The sequence below is a fragment of the Ambystoma mexicanum genome, chromosome 2q, assembly GCF_040938575.1.
Source record: "Ambystoma mexicanum isolate Mex_15411 chromosome 2q, UKY_AmexF1_1, whole genome shotgun sequence".
NCBI classification, from domain to species: Eukaryota; Metazoa; Chordata; class Amphibia; order Caudata; family Ambystomatidae; genus Ambystoma; species Ambystoma mexicanum.
The window spans coordinates 850,191,558-850,214,990 of NC_090924.1; the positions used below are offsets into that span (position 1 = coordinate 850,191,558).

Sequence of the window (23,433 nt, forward strand, 5' to 3'; positions counted from 1 at the left end):
GACAGAGGAGCTCCATATTCTGTGCGACAGAGGAGCTCCGAAGAGGATGACTCCTTCCCTTTAGCTGGTGGGAACAACCAGTCCCAAGACGTACTTTGAATTGAACCATCTCCTGAGGTCCTAGGACTTTACAGAGCTGCAGAACCCCAATACCAGGAGACCTTATGCCCATTTCGAGAGCATCGCCGTGGAAAGATTGAATCCGACCAAATCTTTGCTGAACCCGTAAGGAGACACAAGAGATCCAATCCAACACGCCCAGAGCCCCTCAGAGTGGGGGACTGCAGGAAGCAAAGAAGATTGACTGGGCGATCCATGTTCTTTGTTAATGCTGTAGAAAAGGCGACAGAACCGCAGAGTGAACCAAGAAGCTGCTGAATGTCATGCCTCAGGTCCTCCCTCGAGAGGAGGAACTGCTGCTTAAAGATTCCCGCCCACTGGTCCACCGTCAGTCATCTGTCCAAAGAATCCTGAGGTCGGGTTCAGAGTTGCAACATCGAGGCGCATCTAGCACAAACATTTTCTTCTAATCCAAGTGTCAGGAAAGATTGTATGCAGTACCCTGTGGGGGACTGCACCAGCCTTGTCCTCTTGGCAATAGTTAACCCAACCTTTGGTTCAAGCATGTACTACACAAGTTGGTAGAGTAACTGAGCAGCCAGGCTTATCTCAAGAAGGGTCAATGTGAGCTGTAGGGTTGCAACATAGAGTTTCACAGTGACAATTATCCAAACAACAATTACACTCAAGGTTTCTTGATTAAACAATGATTTATTAATTTAACAGTCAGTTTGAATAAGCCTTCTTTAGAAGGGAACAAATATGCAACACTTAAATTTACTACCTAAAAAATAATACACACACTGTTTTAATAAATCAGTAGATACCCATGTGGGATGGCACACAGACACCTCCTACACCTCAAGGGGACTTCAATAACTAGGACACTGAACATTGATATATCACTGGCACATTTAGAGCAATACTGAGTTTGGTGTTAAAAGGAAAAGGTTAAGGGAGAAAACAATGGTTAACAAGTTTCTCAAACAGGTAAGCACTTTTAAACCCCCATTCCCCCATTGCAATGTAAATTAACCCTTTCCCGGCTGCACAAGTTAAGAATGTGTGACGTTTTGGAGGGAGAGATCAAAACACAAAGTCAGAAGTTAGAAGTCTTCAGGGAGCCAGGACAGCCAATGTCAATTGAGCAAAGTCTAGGGGAGCTAGAGTTCTTCTTGAAGGCAAGTAAAAGTCTTGCACAATGTTATAGGGAGTTGTTGAAAAACAAAATCAATTTTGGGCCACAAGCTGGGAGGTTTGTGATGGGCAAAGCTGCAAGCAACTCTGCAAAAGGTAACAAAGACAAGCCTCAATTGAAAGCTAGAAATGCTACACAACAAGGGGCAAGTACCCCTTAGTTTACAGTACCTTAAGTCTGAAGAAATTGGTTCTATCTGGCTACTGTTCCTGTTGTAGTATGACAGATCCGGTTGTTCTTGGGCCTCAGTCGTGGGGACAAGAGGGAGGACATCTGGGGACTCCTGCACTACGATTCGAGGTCGGCTGCAGCAAAGGGCAAAGTTCACATCAGCGGCACTTCGTGGTTTCAGCTTCTCGCGAATTGTACCATTGCGATTCTCGGATATCTTGTGGGCTTTCCTTGCTTCTGGGGTCCAGCACTCTGTTGAAGTGGCTCAGGCTTGGTCAGCCCTGCTTCGAGGGAGCCCAGAGGATCTTCCTGGAGCTCGGGTTAGACTTCAAAATGATGCACTCCATTCTGGTGTTCCTCTCCCTGCCAATCGGTTCCTGCAGCAGCAATGGAAGTACAGCCAGCTCCGAGAGGATTTCCAGATGAGTTTATCTTGAGGTCGATGGGTCCCACCAACCCAAGGGGACAAGTCCTCCTTTGCAGGGTTTCTCTAGTCGAGGCAAATTCGGAGCTTCAGCACTGCAGCAGGGCTTCAACAGGCAAATCAACAGTCCAGGAGTTGCAGTTGTAGTTCTTCGGATTCCTTTGTGCAGTGGTCGACTCTGCCTTCTGTCTAACCGACCTCTACTTTTATGCGGGTTTCTCCCATGCATTCGCAGCCTAGCTTTCACTCACAGCAGGGTGGCTTGTCCTGCAAGGACAGCCAGCCAGCCAATCACCTTTGGGTGCATTCCTGTAACCAAGGAGACTAAGCACAGGGAGTTTCAGGCACCTCCCTCGCTTCCTGCCCTGACAGACACGCTGAAGCCAAAGGCGGGCTTCAGCAGTGAACCCCACCAAAGACGAAATGAACAAAGGGACCAAACATGGTTTGGTGCAAAGAGTTAATCTCAAGAAGGACCTTTCCAACAAGAAATGGTGAAAAAAGACGTCCGGGGTCCATTTTGACAAAATGGGCACCCCTGGGTGCCTTAATGCAGCTGCAATTGCAGCCCGCTGTAGAATCACACAATGGTAGGAAAAAGTAAACTGCCACCAGCTATTAAATTGTAGAAAGGGCAACATAAAAATGTTACGTGAGAAAGTAGACAAAAGGGGATACTAAGTAACCCCTTCAACACAATGTAGGATGGTGTGTGCTGGGTCTACAGAGTTAAAAAAGGTAAGTAAAGTCAATTTTACTTTACTGCTCTTGGAAACAGTAGTTTAACCAAGAGAAGGTATTTAAACCTTTGGGAACTCTGAAAGACATCCCTGTGCCACTGCAGTGAAGGTGCTGTGTAACACAATGTAGAAAGATGATGCCTATGGAGTTTACAGTGCTCAAATTAAAGAAAAATACACGAGTGGGAAAAAGGTCTTACCCTCTCCAGGACACACATTTTAAGTCCTAAAGTCGAGCAAAACGAGCTGGAGGTCTCTAATGTAGAAGGGAATTAGCACATTTCTGAGAATTCTCCCTTACACCAAGGTACTGTGGGGAAAAAGGCATTGCTCAAGAGCATTGGAGTGCACCTGGAGGTGTCCAGGGTCACCCCTCCTCTTACATTTGACTCAAGCCGCTGCTTGTGTCCCTTCATCCAGTCCTTTTACAGGTATCTCTTGTTATTTAACATGCTGTTTCTATAACATTAGAGACTAGAAGAAATCCTCAGGAACTCCCTATTCGGCTGCTTGTCAAGCCTTTGAGCCATCTCCGAAGTACCATTAACTAGGGTTGCGTTTTTGGACAAAAGACTTGCTGTGCGAAGAAACCCTCTCTAGACCCTTGAATCAGACTAATGTTACACTAACCATTTTCCTCACTTTAAGTGACTTTACTATATGTGTTTGCAGAGTAAATCTATTACTGCATGAACTGTTAAAAACCGCAGTAGCACATAATAACCGATAATACGATAAGTCTTTTCCCTTTCTAACGTTGCTACAAATGTAACCACGAACAAACACAAAAGTGAAAGTGTCCTTTGAAGTGTACTAAGTACTCCGAAATGTTCTAGTGTAAAACGTCTAAAGTATTTAAAGTGATTCTGGTGTATACATAATTTTATATAAATTGTAAGTATAATAGTTTCTTTGTTGTGCATGTCTAGCTAAGGTTCAGTGTACTTACCTACAGCTCACATCTTCCTTTTAAGATAACCCTGACTGCTCTGCCACTCTACAAAGGTCCTAAGCTAGTACAGGCTGATAAGAGTTGGAGATCTAAAAACCACTGGGATACCTTACTAAAGTCTTACTAACAGTAGGACTTTAGGAAAACTCCCCTACGTATGTCAGCATTGCCCTGTAAAACATGTTATTCTCAAAGATTACTTCAGACACACACACACACACACACACACACACATAAACCGGCAGATACCCACACTGTACAATTTTAATTTCTTTTTACTAGCCTGCTTTGCCCAGTACATCTGGTCTCTGCTCTGCCACCTTCTCACACAAGTTGTACCAAAGGGACCCTTAATGCAAGAGCAGAATAGGGCATTTCAGCAAAGCCACACATGCCACAGAACCACCCACTAGCCACCCCTGCAAGTTCTCCTCCAACTCGGCGCATTGAGCAATGTTTTGTGCATACAAATTAGCTCAAAAGCAGTCTTTCTGCTCCAGAAAGTTGTATTTGTCTTCTAGGGCAGCGCTATTTTATACATCGCTTTATTGACCCAGGACAGGCAGCCAAGTTACCTATATCATGGCAATAAGCACTGTTTTAGGGAGCACTGGAGGACCAGGATTGCTCCCTGATGCAAAAACTCTAGAATTCTCCAACCTCCCACCCACTTGCAGGGGGACTCCCAGAAAGTAAGATACATGAGTGAGCCTCAAGGTCTATACAGGAATGGTAAGCATCTGCAGGTAGACAGACCGGGGACACGTGAATGATAGCCGTTAAAATGGATTTCTGAACTCTGTCCTGGAGGGGCAGAGGTTCAGAAGGCCAGCCTAGTTTCTTGGAACAGGGTAACCTCTGGAAAAGCTAGACCAATCAGGGTAGCGATGGCGGCGGTCAAGACTAGGTCTCGAGAGGGGTGAGGGTGACTGAAAGCCCGCAATGAGCACACAAAGCAAGGACGCTTACAAATTACTCCAGACAGGTGTTATATTAAAAACAGACACATTTATTACAAGGCCTTTGTAACATCGACCATAGTAAAGAATCACAGTAAAACTCCAGTAAACCAACACATCACAATCATTACAATACATACACAAGACCGAGGAGTCTAAAGAGTTAGAAGCACGAAATATGCAGACCACCTAGATGGGGAGGAAAACAGGCAGTGCAAGTAATTGTTAGACCCAGTTCGACATTAGAGGCCACCTAACTAGAAGGAAGTCCGAGCCCTACGAAGAGTGGAGCCTTGTGCTCAAAAGTACCTGCACACGTGGGTGCCAACGGGCAAAGGAGAGTCTCTTTAGGGAAATCAGGCAGTTGAGAAAGGTGGACAAAAAGATGGTGAACAAATCCCTGTGACTCAGGCAAGGCCTCCACTTGGGGGCAGAAGCAGGGCGTGAGTGAGGGAAAGGGTTGGCTGTTTACAACAGCGATTGAAAGCCACAGGCTCCTGCGGGGGGGCCACCGGTTAGGGGATCGACTACTCACCGGTCCCCGATGCAGGCATACCCAGGCTTCTCTGGTTCAGATTCGGTACTGGCAGGTTCAGATGCGATCAGAGGGACGTCTCAACGCCGTGTAGATTCTGCAACAGCAGGAGTCAGGGTCGAGGGTGTCCCAGATGCAGCGAACACACACAGGTCTGTTACCACAACAGGGCAACTCGGCAACCATGTGTATTCCGGTCCCAAAGCACACGTCTCACTTCAGACCTGGGAACGCCAAGTGTACGAATCGTGTGAGAGTGCCGAGGACACGGGATTAGCAGTAAGCCAGACGGCGGTGACAGAGCAAGTTTCCTGTGTAGGCTGGTCAGTCCACTGGATGGCCCAGGGACGCTTCCGAAGGCTTGCGTACAGGATTTGGTGAAGATGCTGAGAGTAGTAGTTCCCACTATTCTAAAGGGTCGAAGCGCCTTTGCAGACCTTCTCGTTCGATCAGAGGCCGAGTGGTCTCGCAGGACGACAGCAGTGCAGGGTGCTAAACCTTCAGCGGGTCACCAGCGATTCCTCGACTCAGCTTCTTAGTTGCAGGATACTTGGCTCCTTATCCTTTGTTTGTGAGAACTCAGGAGATCGACATGGTAGTGGTGTTTTCAGCCTCTTATCCAAAATTCCCTTCACGCCAAAACAGAGAGGGCCCAATGGGAGATCCGCTCACAAACACTCACACCATACGTGGACCTATCACGGACCACGGTGGTCCCAGGCATTCAGGACACTCCAGACTCTCTGGCACCCAGGATATTTATTGGGAACAGACATCCCAGCCCACATCCTGAAGGCACACACAAGGCATGCAGAAGGCATGCAGAAGCCCGCAAAAGCGTTGTGTTTTGCGGGAAAGTGTATGACCAAATAAGGACTGCCCCGGGTCGGCTTGACCTGGGTGAAGGTGAAGGGGCAAGACGGTCAACGGACAGGACAAAGAACCTCATGGCATGGCCATTTTGGAGGCCAGGCCACCCATTTGGGCCAAACGCGTGAAGCGCGGTTAACACGGCAAAAAGGGGTTCAAAACACAAAGAAACGATAGCTGCCACCAGTCCCGTCCGTGACACACTTGCACATTTCATAATAAGTCCAGCGAGAGTTTTGAGGGCCTTTGGAATGACTAGAGACCCAAGAGTGCAGTAGAACAAGTTACTTTCTTACCTGGTAACGTTCTTTCGATGGGATGGTCCGACGACGTATTCCATATCTATGACATGTAATCACCACAGCTGTGCTGCTTCGGAAACTTTTTTTCGGCGTCTGCGTCCTGCGTCGATGACGTTGATGCGCCGTCGTCGAGGGCCTCCTCCGACGTCATCCGATGTGATAAGTAGGACGCACGACGCCCGTAGCCTCAGTTGTAGTTTTTTCCCCCCAGAACGTGTGACACTAGTCAACTGCCAGTCAGACACAAAGCCTTGCGGAACGTAAGCTGCAATCGCAAAAGAAATTCTGCAGCGGGGAAGGCAGGGCGGGAGCGATATGGAATACGTCGTCGGACCATTCCATCGAAAGAACGTTACCAGGTAAGAAAGTAACTTGTTCTTCGAGGGGATTGGGTCCTCCGACGTATTCCATATCTATGACAGACTCCCAAAGCAGTACCAGAGCAAGGAGGAGGGAAAGAATTTAGAATCAAGATTTAGAATAGCCAATCAAATAGCAGAGCAAAGGACCGCCTTGCCAAAGGCCAGATCCTGTGCTCGGATGGAATCGAGGGAATAGTGACGTACAAATGTATGTACTGAAGCCCAGGTGGCTGCATTACAAATGTTGCGAATAGGAACACCCCTCTGCAGGGCAGTAGACGCAGCCATACCCCTGGTAGAATGGGCCCGCAAGCCAGCCGGTGGGTCCTTACCCGCCAAGCGGTAGCACTCCGAGATGGCCAAAATAATCCAGCGAGACAAAGTCTGTTCCGTCACAGCTTGCCCCAAACGCTTTCCAGCGTAACCAATAAAGAGTTGATCGTCCACTCTGACCCGGGACATGCGTGAAACATAAAAGCTTAAAGCTCTCCTAGGATCAAGCCTATGGAGCCTCTCCTCTTCCTTACCAGGATGCGGAGGAGGATAGAATGCCGGAAGAACAACCTTCTGGGCCAAATGAAATTCCGTCACTACCTTCGGAAGAAAAGAAGGACGAACTCCAAGGACAACCCTGTCCTTGTGAAATACAGTGAAGGGAGGCTTAACTGAAAGTGCCTGTAACTCACTCACTCTGCGAGCGGAAGTAACCGCAACTAAAAACACAGTTTTCAGAGTTAACAGCCTCAAAGGGCAAGAATGTAAAGGCTCAAACGGAGCACCCATAAGAAACTTAAGAACAAAGTTTAAATCCCAACCGGGCACCAGGAAAGGTGACGGAGGGAAAACATTAGTGAGCCCTTTCAGAAACTGTGAAATCAAAGGGATTTTAAAGTAAGAACACTCTTCAGACGAGCGCTTAAAGATGGACAGCGCCGCCAGGTAACCTTTAACGGTACCCACTTGCAAGCCCCTGTGGGCCAAAGAAAGTAAAAAGGACAGAACCATGGGGATGTCACATGCAAAAAGGATCCACATACTGAACTCTGCACCAGTCGCAGAACTTACGCCAACGGTACAGAGACTTTGTTGCTGGCCTTCGGGCCGAAAGCAACACCTCCATCACGTCCTCAGGGAGGTCCCAATCCTTATACCTCAACCTTTCAGAAGCCAAGCGTGAAGGTTGAGGGATCTGACCTCTGGATGGAGAACCTGACCTCCCTCCCGTGAGAGCAGATCGTCTCGGTAGGGAAGACGACGTGGAGGGCAGATGGATAAGTCGAGAAGGTCCGGGTACCACGTCCTCCGAGCCCACGCCGGGGCAATGAGGATCATCCGGGAACCGAACTTCCGTAACCTCCGCAGCACTTGCGGGATGACGGGGACTCGAGGAAACGCGTACAGCAGCGGGAATGACCACTCCACCACGAACGCGTCTCCTATGGCTCCTTTTGGAGGAAATTCCCGCAAGCAAAACCTTTCGCACTTCCGGTTGACACTGGAGGCGAAGAGATCCACTTGAGGGGTCCCCCAAAGGGCGAAGATCTCCAGGAGAATCTCCTGAGCCACCTCCCACTCGTGAGAGATTGCGCTCTGCCTGCTCAGAGCGTCCGCCGTCACGTTCTCGTCTCCGGCCAGATGAACTGCCGAGATCGAAACTTCCCGCTGGATGGCCCAGAACTCGAGCTGCATCGCCTCCCTGCACAGAGGAAGTGACCCTGCCCCCCCCCTTTTTGTTGAGGTAGTGCATGGCCACTGTATTGTCCGTCAGGATCAGGACACTCTTTCCTCGCACAGTCGGCAGAAAAGCCTTCAGGGCTAGCCTGATGGCCCTCAGCTCCAAAAGATTGATATGGAGTCTGGACTCTGACGGAGACCAACGACCGCTGACTGTCAGCCCGTTGGCATGAGCTCCCCATCCCGTGAGGGATGCATCCGTCACGATCGTCACCTCCGGCCAGGGAAGCCAAAATGGAGCCCCCTTCATCAAGTTGCCTTCGATGGCCCACCACAGAAGATCCCGGGCGACCGAGGGCGGCACCTGAACCGGGTCCGACATCCTGCCGGAGGACTGCGACCATTGCGTCTTGAGTGCCCACTGCAAAGAACTCATCCGCAGGCGAGCCTCTGGCACCAGAAGAATGCAGGATGCCATGAGGCCGAGCAACCTCAAGAACTCGAACGCAGGGAGCGTCTGGGCATGCTGAAACTTGTGCACCATCTGCTGAATGTGAAGAGCCCTCACCTGGGGAGGAAAACACTGCAAGAATCCATTTTTTTTTTTTTTTTTTTTTTTTTTTTTTTTTTTTTTTTTTCTTAGATATTACATGACTAGATTTTCCTTCATGAATTAAGATCCCGTTTTTAATTGAGCTTTCCCTATTGTCTTTTTATCACATCTACAGGTTGAATAACCATTATTGGGCTGATATTGCTATTGATAATAAATCCAGTTAGGATATTCCACATTGAACATCCAGGTGATTATTATTAAAAATTTCTCCCAAGAGTTAAATGACAGTTATCAGTGAGAATCTAAAATTTGATCATTGTATCATACATTATAGACGAAACAAAGATTAACGGCAATGAAGAGGGCTATCAATTCCTGAAGAAGGGGACACCCCGAAACGCGTCGAGAAAATATTCATCATTACTTTCTGTGGATATACCATGTGAAAAGCCTATTGTATAGAAAGTGTGATGAGTACCTTGTATGCCCTTGTATTATAATATTGAATGTAACCTCAAAATGAACACATTTATGTTATTATGTTTACAAAGACTGGATGATGAATGAATTGAAATTCATATCTATAACAATTAATTTAAAATTCAATTAAAACCGATGGTCCCCATCATTCTGTTTTATTATAATAGTGTCATGAATTAGCTTCTCTCATTAATTTCTTCTTTTTTCTGAAAGAAACTGAATATTACCATTGTATAGAAATATTGACTGTTTCTACAGTATAAAGGGTGTGCAGGGGACGGGAGAGTTCCACAATCTTGTGGACAATCTGTTGGATTTACAGAGGAAAACACTGCCCCAGGGAAGTGTCGAGCACTGCTCCGATGTACTGGAGCCGCTGTGTCGGCGTCAAATGGGACTTCTTTAAATTGAGGGAGAAGCCCAGCCTGTGAAGGGAGCGGCAGGTGACGGACAGATGATCCAGGACTTGCTCGGGAGAGCTCCCCCTGATCAACCAATCGTCCAGGTAGGGGCAGACGTGAATCCCCCCCTTGCCTGAGATGCGCTGCCACCACCACCATGAGCTTGGTGAAAACCCTCGGGGCGGAGGTCAATCCGAACGGCAGGACCCGAAACTGAAAGTGCGAGTCGCCAACCGCGAACCTCAGGTACTTCTTGTGCTTGGGATGGATCGGCACATGGAAGTAAGCATCCTTGAGGTCGAGTGACACCAACCAGTCCTGAAGCTGAAGGGCCTGGAGGACTTGAGAGAGAGTAACCATCTTGAACTTGTCCTTCCTGAGGAGTTTGTTCAAACCGCGCAAGTCCATGATGGGTCTCAATCCCCCGTCTTTCTTCGAAATCAAAAAATAAGGGGAATACCATCCCTTGTTCCTCTCCGCTACAGGCACCAGTTCTATGGCGCCTTTCTCCAGCAGGGCTTGAATTTCCTGCGCAAGGAGCGGATCCGGACTCTGCAAAGAGAGGTTCCCCGGTGGATTGTCGCGAGGCCTGTGCCGAAAGGGAAGACAGTAGCCGTGGGTTATGATCTCCACAACCCACACATCTGAAGTAATGGCTTGCACCTCTACAAGATGCTGCGCCAGCCTTCCCCCAACCGGCGAACCATGGGACATGGCCTCACGACTGAGTGGGAGCGGCTGCGGCGTTACCTGAGGGCAAAGAGGCAACTGCCCGAGCGGCCTTGGCACCACGGGTACCCTGTCGTCCACCTCTGGTACCCCTGCGTTGGCCTCTTAAACTGCCAGCTCCTCTCGCTTTACTGAAGGATGAGTAATAGCGAAAGGAACCACCCCTCCAATGCCGTCCCCTAGGACGAAAAGGCGGAGGTTGGCGAACTGCAGCGCCCAACGACTTCGCTGCAGCTTTTGAGGTCTGCAACCTCTCAAGGCTCTCGTCAGCCTTGCTGCCAAAAAGGTGTTCACCGTCAAAGGGCATGTTGAGGAGCCGGGACTGCACATCAGGAGCAAACCCCGACTTCCGCAACCACGCAAACCTGCGTATCACGGTGCTCGCCGCCATGGACCTACTGACGCATTCAGCCAAATCCAAACCCGACTGAACGGACTCACACATGGCATCCTTACCATCCTGGACCATAGCAAGGAAACCATCCCGTTCGTCCCCTTCGGGAATATGTTCAGCCGCCAACGCAACCCAGTTCCACAGAGTGTGTGTGAAACGAGACAAGGCACAAATGGAGTTGGCCGCCTGAAGCGCCATACCACCAGAAGAAAACACTTTCTTCGCCCAGCCATCAAAACGTTTGTCGTCCCTATCGGGAGGGATGGTAGGGTACGACGCCTGCTTTGCCGGGGCCGTCTGCACCACCAAACTCTCCGGAGTGGGGTGCCTGGTCAAGTAGCAGGGGTTGCTACTGGCTGGACGGTATTTTCGCGACAAGGATCTGCCCACCGCCGGGAGACTCTCTGGAGCAGTCCAAGCCGCCGCCACCCTTCTCTGTAAAGCCATATGGAACGGCAGTACCGGGTCAGTTGGGGGACCAACATCAAGGATGTCCGTCAGATCATCCTGCACAAACTCCCCTGGGGGAGCAGACCATCCCAAGTACTCAGAAACCCTAGCCATAAGGCGCCGGCACGAGGAATCGGCATGAGAGCCAGGCTCAGGCCTACAAAACTCCACCTCCGGAGAGGTGTCCAGTCCACTGGCATCATGCAGTGACTGTCTCAAATCGTCAAACTGACTATGGCCCGAGACAATTTCATCTGGAACCTGACTAGGAACCAGGCCATCAGAATCCTCATCCGCCTCTGAAATATAGTCCAGGTGGCGAAAAGAAGGCACCCGAGAGTGCTTGCTCTTAACCAGAGCCTTCCTAGGGGGTTCTCCCGTGCCACGGGGTACCTCCGACACGAAAGGCGTTGATGGCGTCGAGCGAATCGGCGCCGGCGTCGAGAGAACCGGCATCGGCGCCGAGAGGATCGGCGCCGAGGAAATCGGCGTCGACGTCAGACGCAGCGCCTCCAGCATCGGCGGCGTCGACACAGCCCTCGAGGCCGGAGCCCCGAGCATGTCCCTCGACGACCCGAGCGTCGACGGCCTCGATGACTTCCTCGAAGCCGGAACCTCGAGAAAGCCTGTCGACGCCCTCGACGCCTCAGACGTCGATGTCTTCCTCGAAGACTTCACAGGTGCACACGGTCTCGAACGCGTCGAGGACCGGGACCTGGAACGGGTACGGCGAGAACGAGTCTCCTTGTCCGAACGGGACCTCTCCCGTGACTCGTGCCGACCACTCATGCTAGCGGTGTCTCTCGACCTCACACGACCGACCCCACTCGGGGGCGCGGACGGCTTAGTACCCTGCGACTCAAGAATCGCCAGCATTTTCTTCCCGAAGGAAGCCCATTCCTCTGGCGTCGCACGGCTGGTGGGGTAAGCGACGTGCCGGGCAGAGTCCTCCGAGGAGGACCTGGAAGACGACCGGTGTCGGCGCTTCCGAGAACGCCTCGAAGAGGCTGAGGAGTGGCGAGACCGACTCCTAGAAGGTGACTTCCTGGGCTTGGACACCCGACCTACCGACAACTTCTTCTTACGTTCGCGTAAGGCTTTGGACGTGAGCGACTGGCAGTCGATAGTCATCCGTGTCGTGGGCCTCCCCGAGGCACCAGAGGCAGACGTCGTGCGAGTCCGTCACCGACATCTTGGACCCACACTCCCCGCACTTCTTGAAACCCGGACGCGGGGTCGAAGACGAAGTAGAAGACATCTTCACACGAAGGATTTGTTCACAAAACGAACAGGTTCGAAGAACCGAGAAGAACAGAACTCCAAAGAGTCGAGGCGTGAACCGAGAATCACGAAGCAACACGTTCGCGGAAAAAACAGAACTGAGGCTACGGGCGTCGTGCGTCCTACTTATCACATCGGATGACGTCGGATGTCGGAGGAGGCCCTCGACGATGGCGCATCGACGTCATCGACGCAGGACGCAGAAAAAAAGTTTCCGAAGCAGCACAGCTGTGGTGATTACATGTCATAGATATGGAATACGTCGGAGGACCCAATCCCCTCGAAATGTAAGTTACGGTGCACTCTTGTTTCATGTTGCTCAAAAGCTGCAACATGAGGAAAGGACTAAGGGAAACAAAGTCTCCCAGTACTGACTGTTTTAAGGGCATGTCATTTTCCCCAGAAGTAGTGAGCGAAAGCCCAGAGGAGTGCGGCGGAAGGTTGCGCTTCTCGGGCAAAGTCTAGATCAGGGTGTAAAACAACAGCAAAAAGTTTGGGGGTTGCCACATGGAAGGAAAATTACCTACAGTTATGAAATCTTTCCTAACAATAGCCCCTAGAGAATGGGGTAACATAGCTCCACCCATACCCGCTAAGCAAATAGGTCCACACCTTTAAAGACTTAAGGTGCAGGGGTCTGTGAAACTGCGAGCAGAAAGAACCTTCACAAAAAGTGTGACCATTTGTGGACCCTACCTTAGGAAGACAAGAGGAACACATTCCAGTGGGGCTCATGTGCATGCCCCATATAAATAGCAGCTGGAGTTACTGGAGAGCCAGTTCTGGACCAGGTGACCCACAGAGTGGCAGTACACTTCAACAATAGTGACTACTAATTAGGCAAAAGACCCACCTGTTGGAGGAGAAGGACCTACATAGAACACTCCTATCAGGAAGGACTAGAGCCCCGCAATCTGAACACAACAAGGAGGGGGTAGAACCTTTGTGCAGGAGTTGAGTAGAGGTAGGATGGTGTTTCTGAACTTCAAGCAGAGTTGGGAGGGTACATTAGTTCTGCCAAAAGGGCTAAACCCAGGGACAGTTATAGAAAGGAGAAGGGAAAGAGCAGTGGGGACATATCTGAAGGAGGCAAGTATCAAGGTGCAAAAGAGTGGGAGAAACCTTTGGCCCAGAGCTCAGAATGGGGGCAGAGATCCTCAAATACTGGGAAAAGCAACAGTTGGTGAAAGGAGATTGCTAGATGGGAGTTCTGGTCCAGGGTATCAGCTGCTACCCAAGCAATAGCCTGGGGGACCCCGGCACTGCCTTTGCAACTTCTGGCCCTCACTTCCATGCAAAAAATATAATATATATTTTATTTCTCAGTGAAAAAAAACCCACGGATGGCCTAAAATAAAGCACCTGGGCACTGGCGCACTACTGTGTTTGGTCCCATTCACCTTTTCAAAATTAAGACCGCTTGTACAGTGGGAGCCACTACCACAGAATTCCTGAAGGACAGCATGCGTTGTCTGCTTGCACAAGGAAACTCAACACTTTCCACAATAGTACTTGCCATGGCATCTTCAGAATTATTGTGTAGGGCATTGTATTCATATACGTATGCATTTTCTGCGACGCATGCGCGACAAGCCTATTTGGAGTTTACTTATGTGCGACTTCAGTTACCTGTGCAAATAACTCCCATCTCCATTTACTTTTTTACATTCAGAAAATTACCTTTTCAATGCAGTATGTAGGAAGGGATAGCTCAGTGAATTAAGTGCTTACTGGTAGTTGACAGTTCTCTTGCATTCCATACACAAATTCATTTTACCAAAAAGTTTTTGATAAACATTTCTTTTAGGTTTTCAGATTGGTTTAGAAAGTGATTAAATACAAACTGCTTCTGCCCATGGACGAGCACAATGTATACACCTTATAATGTTGGTGTAAATGATTATAGCAAAAGTGGTCTGCTCAATGAATTGGAGTCCATGAAACGGGTGCAAATCCAGGCTTTTCCACTTGACCTAAATGTGTGATCCTTGGCAAAACACAATCTCTCACAGGGCCTAATGTCCCTTAACTTCTCTAAACGAGAAACACACTGGCTCAAGATGACCATACCTGGGTGATGGAGGCTGCACTTGGCAATGATTACAGTAACTTGTCCTGGTCCGAATGTAGACTGCAAAGGACCATACATGGCCTATGAGGATAAACCCGGTGCAAGATGGCACGATTATGATATATGAGGTGGTGCTTCGCATATTATAGAGCATATGAAACAATATTTAGCAGATTTTCTTTTTACAAATCTTCTCCTCTGTCCTGAGTCTCCCTGCACTACTGCTGCTCTCCCAGGGATTTTCCTTTTTTTTTTTTAATCAACTCTAAAGGGGAGTGCAACTTTATCCCACTCATTTCCTGAATTTACTTTTGTTCTGGTAACACTGGGCCATTCTTCTAAGATACCTCTCCCCTTTGTTTTGGCTTCCATGCTTTCCTATGGGAACACTCCCCAACCTTATGTGGTGTGTCGCCAGGGATGTCTAGGGTCTGTTTAGAAATGTTTTGGATTCACTGGTTAGTCCTTGGACCTACCAGTACAGGAGTGGCCATCTCCTTTTTTATTACTTGTGTTCTTCCTTTTGCAGCACACGCCATCTTACATGGAGTGCTGTGGGGTCACTTTATACCCCCTTCTGTGTGTTCTATATAGCCTTGTTGCTACTTTCCAGGCATCTTCCTAACATGCTGGTGGCAGCAGTTACACGTTTACCCTTTTTCCGGACGCATTACACCAAACTGCCTTTTGAGCAGTAAAAAATTAACCTAGGTGGACAAATGCTTAAAATGGCTTCTCCTCTGGTTTTTAGTCCTGTTTGAGAAGGCCTGTCCTGTGTTGGCCATCCTACTGTGCAGGTGGGGGAGGTAACCTTTTCTTCATGCACCTTAGAAGGCTCTTTGCAAAAGCTTGCAAATGCTCTCTCCTTTGGGAGTGCTAGCAGGAAGAGGAGCGCGGGCCCTTCTGATATGATATGGCATTTGTAACGCGCCTATACAAAAGTGTTTCAAGGCGCGACGAGGCAAGGAGGGGGGGAACAAGGGACAAGGGGAAGACAGACAACGATCCTACTAGGCCAGGTGTCATTCAGACCGCGCAAGTGCAGGGGTAGGGGGAAGGGAAAAAGTGCAAGGGGGAGGGGGGGGGCAAAGTGCAGTACAAATAAGTAGAATAGAAATAAAATAATAAATAAATAGGGCCAGCTAGTGGCGAGTGCAAGGTAAGTGCAGACAAGTGCTGGGGGGGGGCTGTAGGGATACAGAGACAGTCCCGCAGTGCAGGGGTTGCCAGGGAGGCAGTGCAAGTGAAGAGTGACTGGGCCCAGGACCGAGGTCGGTGAGAGTGGCCCAGTTGCAGAATCAGTGCAGTTTAGGTGAAGAATTTAGCAGGGGAGAGGGAGAGAGAAAGCAGAAGTGAAGAGGAAGGTTTTGAGGTGCTTCCGGAACCGGAGATGGTTCTCCTCAAGTTTCAGGGAGGCAGGAAGGCTGTTCCAGAGGGAGGCCCCTGCCGCGGAGAGAGATCTAGCCCCAATCCACATTCCTCCTGGGCCTTTGATGTTGCTGGGCAGATTCTGGGAGGCTTGCTGTCCACTATTGGGCAGTCACCTCCAAGTTTTAATGTTGCAAGTGCCCTTATTGGAGGGCAGGGGTTGCAACCAGTCCAGATTCTGGATGCAAGGAGAAGAGCTGGACCCAGGAACCAAGTCGATCACTGGAGATGAAGATCCAAAGAAGAGGACTGCTGCAGAAACCAGCATTGGCTGAGCCAATACCACCGCATCGCAAACCTCTACCTTCTAAATTGACTGAGAAGACTCTTGCAAGGTGCCTTCCTCTTACTGACTGATGAGGCCACCCAGACCTCTGTCCTGCTCGAGGTACACTGCCGGTTTTCAGCCAGTGAGTGCATTTTTGTGTTTTCTCTGCAATGCACCTATATAATAATAATAATAATAATACAGTTGTTCATTGCAAGGAATTGTGGCTAATTGACTGGAACTCTTTGTGGCATCCTGGAAGTGCTGTTGGGACACTGAAAAAAACAACGGTGTTCCCTCCAATAGGGGACAAGCCTGCTGGAAGATTGAAATCCTGTTGCAATGCCAAGTGCCTCCTGAATCAGTCTGGGATCAATGAAAGACATGCATCTGTGTAGATCTTTGAGAGGGGCTCTCCATTATGGGACGAAACCTAGAGATAACTGGTAGTCTGCGCCCTTGATCCCACAAACGGACAACCCTAAACTGCAACCGCAATGCTGAGGCACGTCTTCCCAAGCAATTTACTGTCACCTGGGACTGTTCTTAACCAAGTAGGGGTGCAAGGGCCTAAAATCACATCTCTTGAACCGCCCCACTACGCATTGGGCACAATGTCCTGCCTAACTTCAAACTATGTGATATATGATATATGATAGTTTATTTATATAGCGCCTATACACAATGTGTTTCAAAGCGCTTCAAGGCAAGGGAGGGAACAAGGGAAAATACAACCACATTCTTACAGGCCATGAACAGTAAGGATGTGAAATTAACTATCGTACTCGGCCTGACGACATTTCACATAGTGCAAGAGCTAAGACCTAGATAAGGAAGGGAGGGGGCGAGTGGGAAGGAAATGGAAACAGACAGGCGACTACCGTACTAGGACTGACGACATTTCTGGTAGAGCCGGAGAAAAACAAAAGGTGAGGGGGAGGGGTGCAGAAAGGGCGGGGGGGGGGAAACAAGACAAGCGACTATCATACTAGGCCTGACGACATTTCAGATAGTGCTGGAGGGATGGTGGGGAGGAAAAAAACAGTAATGGGAGGGTGGAGGAAACAGATGAGGTTGCTATCATATTAGGTCCAGGGACAATTCTGATAGAGTAAGTGCATAGAAGAAAGTAAGGGGAGGAGATAGGAAAAGGGAGAAGGGAAAGGAGGAGAGAAAAGAGAGTAAGCAGTCAAAAAGAGTGGAGAAGCAAGAGTGGAGAGCAAATACAATTGCAGAAGTTAGTAGTAACACATAATGTTGCAAGCCAGTAATGGCCCAGAATGGTGGTGTCCGGGTCAGTACTTGTGTGGGGCATCCTTGAAAACCCCACGGGTGGTAGTTACACCCCTTTTCAAAAGAAACTGACTTAAGACCCATAAATCGGTATTTCACTAGTCATATTTGCCCTGCACTAACCAACCTCAGCACATTTACTGCACTAGTTGAGTGGGCCCTTGAGGATTACTCACCCCTTCCCCATAGGAAATTTTTGGGACACCTAAAATACTGCCAAAGACTTGGTACAAGCTAGGGTTGGACGTCTGAAGTTGTAGTGTATGGTGCATTACAATTTTAAGGCCTTTGTATTGATGTGTGCTTAACATCTCTTTTCCCTACTTTGTTGAAAGCAATTATTATTCGAATAACTGCTTGTGATTGTAAAGTAGTGCGTAACCCATAGTAGACTACCCAACTGAGTTGTACACATGTGCTTACGTATTTTTAGTTACTATGAAATGTGTAAAGTGTGCCTTACAGTATAACAAATAGTTATTTTTATAACTTAACTGTGTGGGACTTATCAACTGCACGATGTGCGAAGTGCGAACTGTACTACACAGCAGAGGTCCCTACCACCTTAGTTCATCCTTGCTGCTTGGTTAATGCTACTTAAGAGAATGTCTTTGCTTAAATGGGGTTCAACCTTGCTAACCTTGGGTTAGCTGTTCCAAATCCTACCCCAGTTAGCGACTATGAACAAAAGCATATAGGAGTATTTAGCCGGTATAAGACTGCTATAACAGGCCATATGAGGTTGTACTGCCGTAAGAAAACAGTGCTCCTGGCCTAGGATGGTTCAGACAGATCAATGGCTGCACCCCAGTTGTATATAATGGGACAGCACCATAGTTAATATATTGCTGAATATGAAAAAAACAGTTTATCCAGTTTGAACATTCAGTTTATTAAAATAGTAAACATTGTTCTATTTTATTTTTGTGATGTCATTTCCCTGCAATGTCACCAGGTCCAAAAGGTCAAAGCATCACTTCCTGTGATGTTGCTATGGTCAAACTTAATATGTCGTCACTTCCTGTGATGTTATGGAATATGTGAAATCATTTCAAAATGACAAGTGTAGCTGGTCAATGGACGTCTCCCTGGCCACTAGTTGAACAAAGACCACCAGCTAAGCAAATAAGACTAGCTAGGAGTCACGACCTAGGGAGACATGATATAGATTCTACCCAAACAGAACCACAGAAGAGAGTGGGGGAGGGAGGCGAGAGTACCTTCAAAAAGGACAATCAAAGAGCACCCAAGGGCAAAGGGGTGAAATAGCTGGACTATTGAATGAAGCCGTCACCTAGTCTGTCAGGATAATTGCAAAGAAGCTGTGGCTAGATTCTCTCTGACAAAGAATTCCAAATCCAGAATCGCCACCAAAACAAGGCAATCCGTATTATCTGGTCAGCAACCCAACCATGCCACTACACCAGGGCATTGTCAAAAGAAGCACGCAGATATGCCCCAAGTCCTAAGAATGGAGGCCACTGTGATATACCACCAGCCAAAGGCCACTTACACTGGGATGGTCTTACTTGAAGTGTTTTCTTGGAGCCCCCAATTCTTTGTTAATAAGGATTGGGTGCAGAAGAGTGTCCAGGGAGTGGCCTGGGCGGTACTTGCTACCCATTGAATCTGATTGGCCACCCCAGATGCCACCCCATTATCCTAAACTACAATCATTGAACTTTAAACCACAGGAATGTAAGACACTAATGTTATTAATTATAGTAGATCTGGGTAGCGGAGACAAACAGTAAATTAATGCTATTCAGAAAACTGTGTGTGCTCGTACTTCATGCCACCCTTGCTTTAGTCAGTGCCTCACTTGGGCCAGTCAAGAGAATCTGCACATGACACTGATTGGGTGTTGCGTTATTCTTTACCACCCTGTTCTTTAAAATATCGTACAGAAATTCTAAATTCTTGTAAATTTTGTTCTGTTCCTCTTTATCGGAACAGCAAACAACGCAGGAGTCAGGAAGCATTGGGGGCATCCCGTTTCATAGCCGGGGGAATGCAGTCAGTAAATTGGTCAGGGGCTCTAACAACTTAACACCTCCCCACCACCAATGATCACATCGGACAACCATGTTTGCGAGGAGGCAGCACAGGAGCGCCCCACCTGCCTAAAGCCATCTAACCCGTTTTTTCAATGGGCCACACCAGGCTGGGAGCCATATATGCTACAGCCAGGCATGGCCCATTGGGTAAATTGAAGTTGCACCAGGGTGAGGGCACTACTTTTCGCTTCTCTCTCTGCATTTGTTTTGGTCACTGGTCCCCACATGATGCAAGTATGGATGGCAGGGCCATGCCAATTATAGAAGCGCCGGCCATTGGGTCCAGTGAATGGTGATTTTTTTTTTTAATACACATTTTATTGTATTTTTCGTTACTAAAGAACAGCAACATACAACATGGAAAAGAACAGTCATATGGATAACAAAGGTATTGTAATTTGTTCACAAAATTAGTTCCAGCTTTCCAGCTCATTACAGGTCAGCAAACAAACCGCATCCTTTTTGTACAACTAAAACACAACGAATCCTCAAGTCTTTTCTTATCTGCTACCTAGTTTGTTCCCATTTCTGCCATATTTTATGGGCTTTCCCAGGGTAGCCTCTAGCTGTATAGACTCGGTGCTCCACTGCTATACAGGCATCCACGTCCGGTGCCCATTGGTCATATTGGGGGGGGGGGGGGGGTGATATCCAAGCCCCATAGTTGTGTGATATTCCTCTTGGCCAGCCCTGTGGTTGTTGAGAGTAGGAGTCTTTCAAAACGGGTCATTTTCCCTTCCTCCTCGATTCCCAGCAACAGCTTTGGTTCGTTAGGGACTGGCCGGCCCATAGCTCTTGACAGTATCACAACATTTTTGCCAGAAATACTGTATGGGTGCACATTGCCACAGAATGTGATAGAAGGTACCCTCTTCCTGTTTGTAGCATAGGCATTTGGCATCTGCAATCTTGCCCCATCGGTACAATGTCACTTGGGGATAGTCTATTCTGTGTAACACTTTCAATTGTATAAGCACGATTCTAGCCGAAATTGCCGTTTCTCAGGGGGACATCAAGGTCAAAGTCCAGTCCTCAGGCAACAATGGGCCCACATCTTTCTCCCATTTTGCATTCAGACTATATAGTTCTTTTGTGGCAAAGGAAGAAATGGCATTATACATGACAGTTGTCATTTTAACATCCACACTATCCAAAACAATATTCCTCTATTGGTGTGCAATCTGACAGGTCAGTTAGGTCTGGCATGTGTTTAAGTGTGTGGGACAACTGTGTGTGATGGTATTGTTCAGTTGGTGGGAGACCATAACTGTCCGATAGGTCAGAGAAGGGTATAATTTTGCCAACTTTGATCACTTCCTTAATTGTCAATATGCCAGCCGTTTACCAACTCGGCCATTTGGGTAGTTTGTGAAACTCGGGGAGGAAGGTATGATTTCATCATAGCGGTTGTACCAGGGTAATTTTATTTTCCCAGCCTATAGGTCTATGAGTCTCCACCCAGATCTGAGCCATGTGGGTTGTTATCGTGCGAGGAGGAGGGTGGCCCACTACGTGATACAAGCTTTCGAGCGGGGGTCTGCCCTGTCTCGCATCTTTCTCCGCCCGTATGTGCGGTAGTTCTGGATCACCATGCACTATATCATTTATAGCCGCCATCTGGCTGTCCAATGGTATGTTTGAATATGTGAAAGCCAAATCCCTCCTTCCCACACAGCAGTGCACAGTGCTATCCTTGGGTGCCTGCCCCCCCCCCATAGTACCTTCCGCAGTGTCTTGTCTATCTTATGAAATTCAAATGCGGGAATGTGTAAAGGAGCATTTTGTACGACATAAAAAGCGGGGGAGAGCCAGCATTTTGAAGAGCGCTGCCCTTCCCAGTAGGGTCAGTGGCAGTGTCACCCAGTGGCTCACGTCTTGTGTGAACCGCTGTACAATCGGGTATAGGTTTTTGACCACATAGTCCTCCAGTGTGTTCGAGACCACGATGCCCAAGTATCGAAATTGTTCCATCTCAACTCTATACAGGGAGCCCTCAGGAGGTATAGAGTCTATTCCTTTAATCAGGACCAGTATCAATTTGCTCCAGTTTACTTTCAGTCTGCTGAACCTGCCATATTCTATCAGTATCTGTGTGACTATAGGGCAGGAGACCGCCGGGTTACCCAAATAAATCAGTAAATAGTCGGCATAGAGGGAGACCCTGTCTTCCCAAGCCAGGTCCCAGCAGAATCCCGACTATGTCAGCATTACTGCTAGGGGCTCAATTATTAGAGCAAATAGCATGGCCGACAGGGGGCGTCCCAGTCTGGTTCCTTTTCCCAGCTGGATGTTACGAGAGGGCCAGCCGTTTACTCTTACCCCCCGCTATGGGGGCGTTATCCACAAGTTGAATCCAGTTTATGAATTGTTCACCAAAGCCCCTTTTTCTCATGATTACCCATAATGCTTCCCAATAGACAGAATCAAAGGCTCTCTCGAAATCAATAGCCAACAGCGCTAGTGATTCTTGTAGGGCTGGAGCCCTTAGGAGCTCCAGGTGCAGCCTACGGATATTCATCCTTGTGGATCTCCTTGGCATAAAGCCACATTGGTCTGGATGGATCAGGGACAAGATTACCTTTTGGAGTCTGTTGAAGAGTCCCTTTGCCAGTATTTTGGTTTCACTATTTATCAGGGAAATGGGCCTGTAGGAGCTGCATTCATTCGGTGGTTTACCATCCTTTGGTATTACTATTATGGTGGCCTTACGTAAATCCATTGGGAGTATCCCTTCTATTTTCGAGTGTGTGAACATATTAAGCAGGTGTGGGGCAACACTGTCTCTATCTAATCTCTTCCAGATGTCTATTGGGAAGCTATTCGGGCCTGGGGTTTTGCCTGATTGAAGCTGGGAGACTGCTGTCAATATTTCCTCTTCTGTAATGTTTCCTTCTAACATATCTGATTGCTCAGTATCCAATGAGGGGAGAGTAAACCCATCTAATGCCCTATTATCTATCGGTGTATCAGGGGTGCTATATAGCTCCTCATAATAGGACGCAACGCACTCGGCTATTGCATTGTCAGTTGAGACTATCTCTGCATTCGCAGTTTTGATATTTCTCATTTGCTTGGTGTCCCTCATCTCGTCTTTCCAACCAGGCTAGTTGTTTACCTGCTTTCTCCCCTGTTTCATACAACCGTGCTCTCATGGCTCAGTGATCTGTGATTCTTAAGCATTTTGGTTATACTCCAGCAACTTTCACTGCCCGATTTTACAATTATCATGGGGCATTTTCTTGTGAAATTTCATAAGAAAAGCACAGAAGTCATTTTCCACACAACCTGATGTGGCATGACGTGCATTATAAATATCCACTGAATCAATATGAATAGGTTTGAAATGAATGAGGGCAGTGGTGGTTTCTAAGGGTTTACAGATCTGCTAAAACCCTAATGGGCCTCCCTGCACGAGGGCACGGTGGAACAGGTGGTCAGCAGAGTGAGATTCACACGCAGCGCGTGCAGGACAGCGCTCAAAGTCGGATTCTCAGCAGTATGCAATCAGTTGTTTGAGAACCTGTGGGACAAACCCCAATTAGCACCGTCTTCCTGCAGAAAATGTATTAATTCCCTGCCGAACTACAATGTTTTTGTTTCAATATTTTAAGCAACCAATGATGTGGTATCAACCTCAGAGGGGGGCCGAAACTGCTGATAATAGCCAGCTGGCGCAGTCAATATTGTCATTAACAACCACGATTATAAGACACAGGTAAAGCAGGCAAGGTACAGTGAAAAAAAAAACTCCTTAAGAGTACGCAGTGAACCCACTCCT

At 48.2% G+C, this 23,433-nt stretch overlaps 1 protein-coding gene and 1 long non-coding RNA gene across 6 annotated transcripts in view; one reads left to right on the top strand and one right to left on the bottom strand.

Annotated features, from left to right (window-relative positions):
• The window catches only part of SVIL (supervillin), a 950,451-nt gene that overhangs the window by 452,860 nt on the left and 474,158 nt on the right, over positions 1–23,433 (bottom strand). The gene's annotated exons all lie outside the window — the stretch shown is intronic.
• LOC138569780 (uncharacterized) lies at positions 8,641–9,447 on the top strand. Its single transcript, XR_011303328.1, has 2 exons — positions 8,641–9,050; positions 9,138–9,447. It is a non-coding gene; the product is annotated as an uncharacterized lncRNA (long non-coding RNA).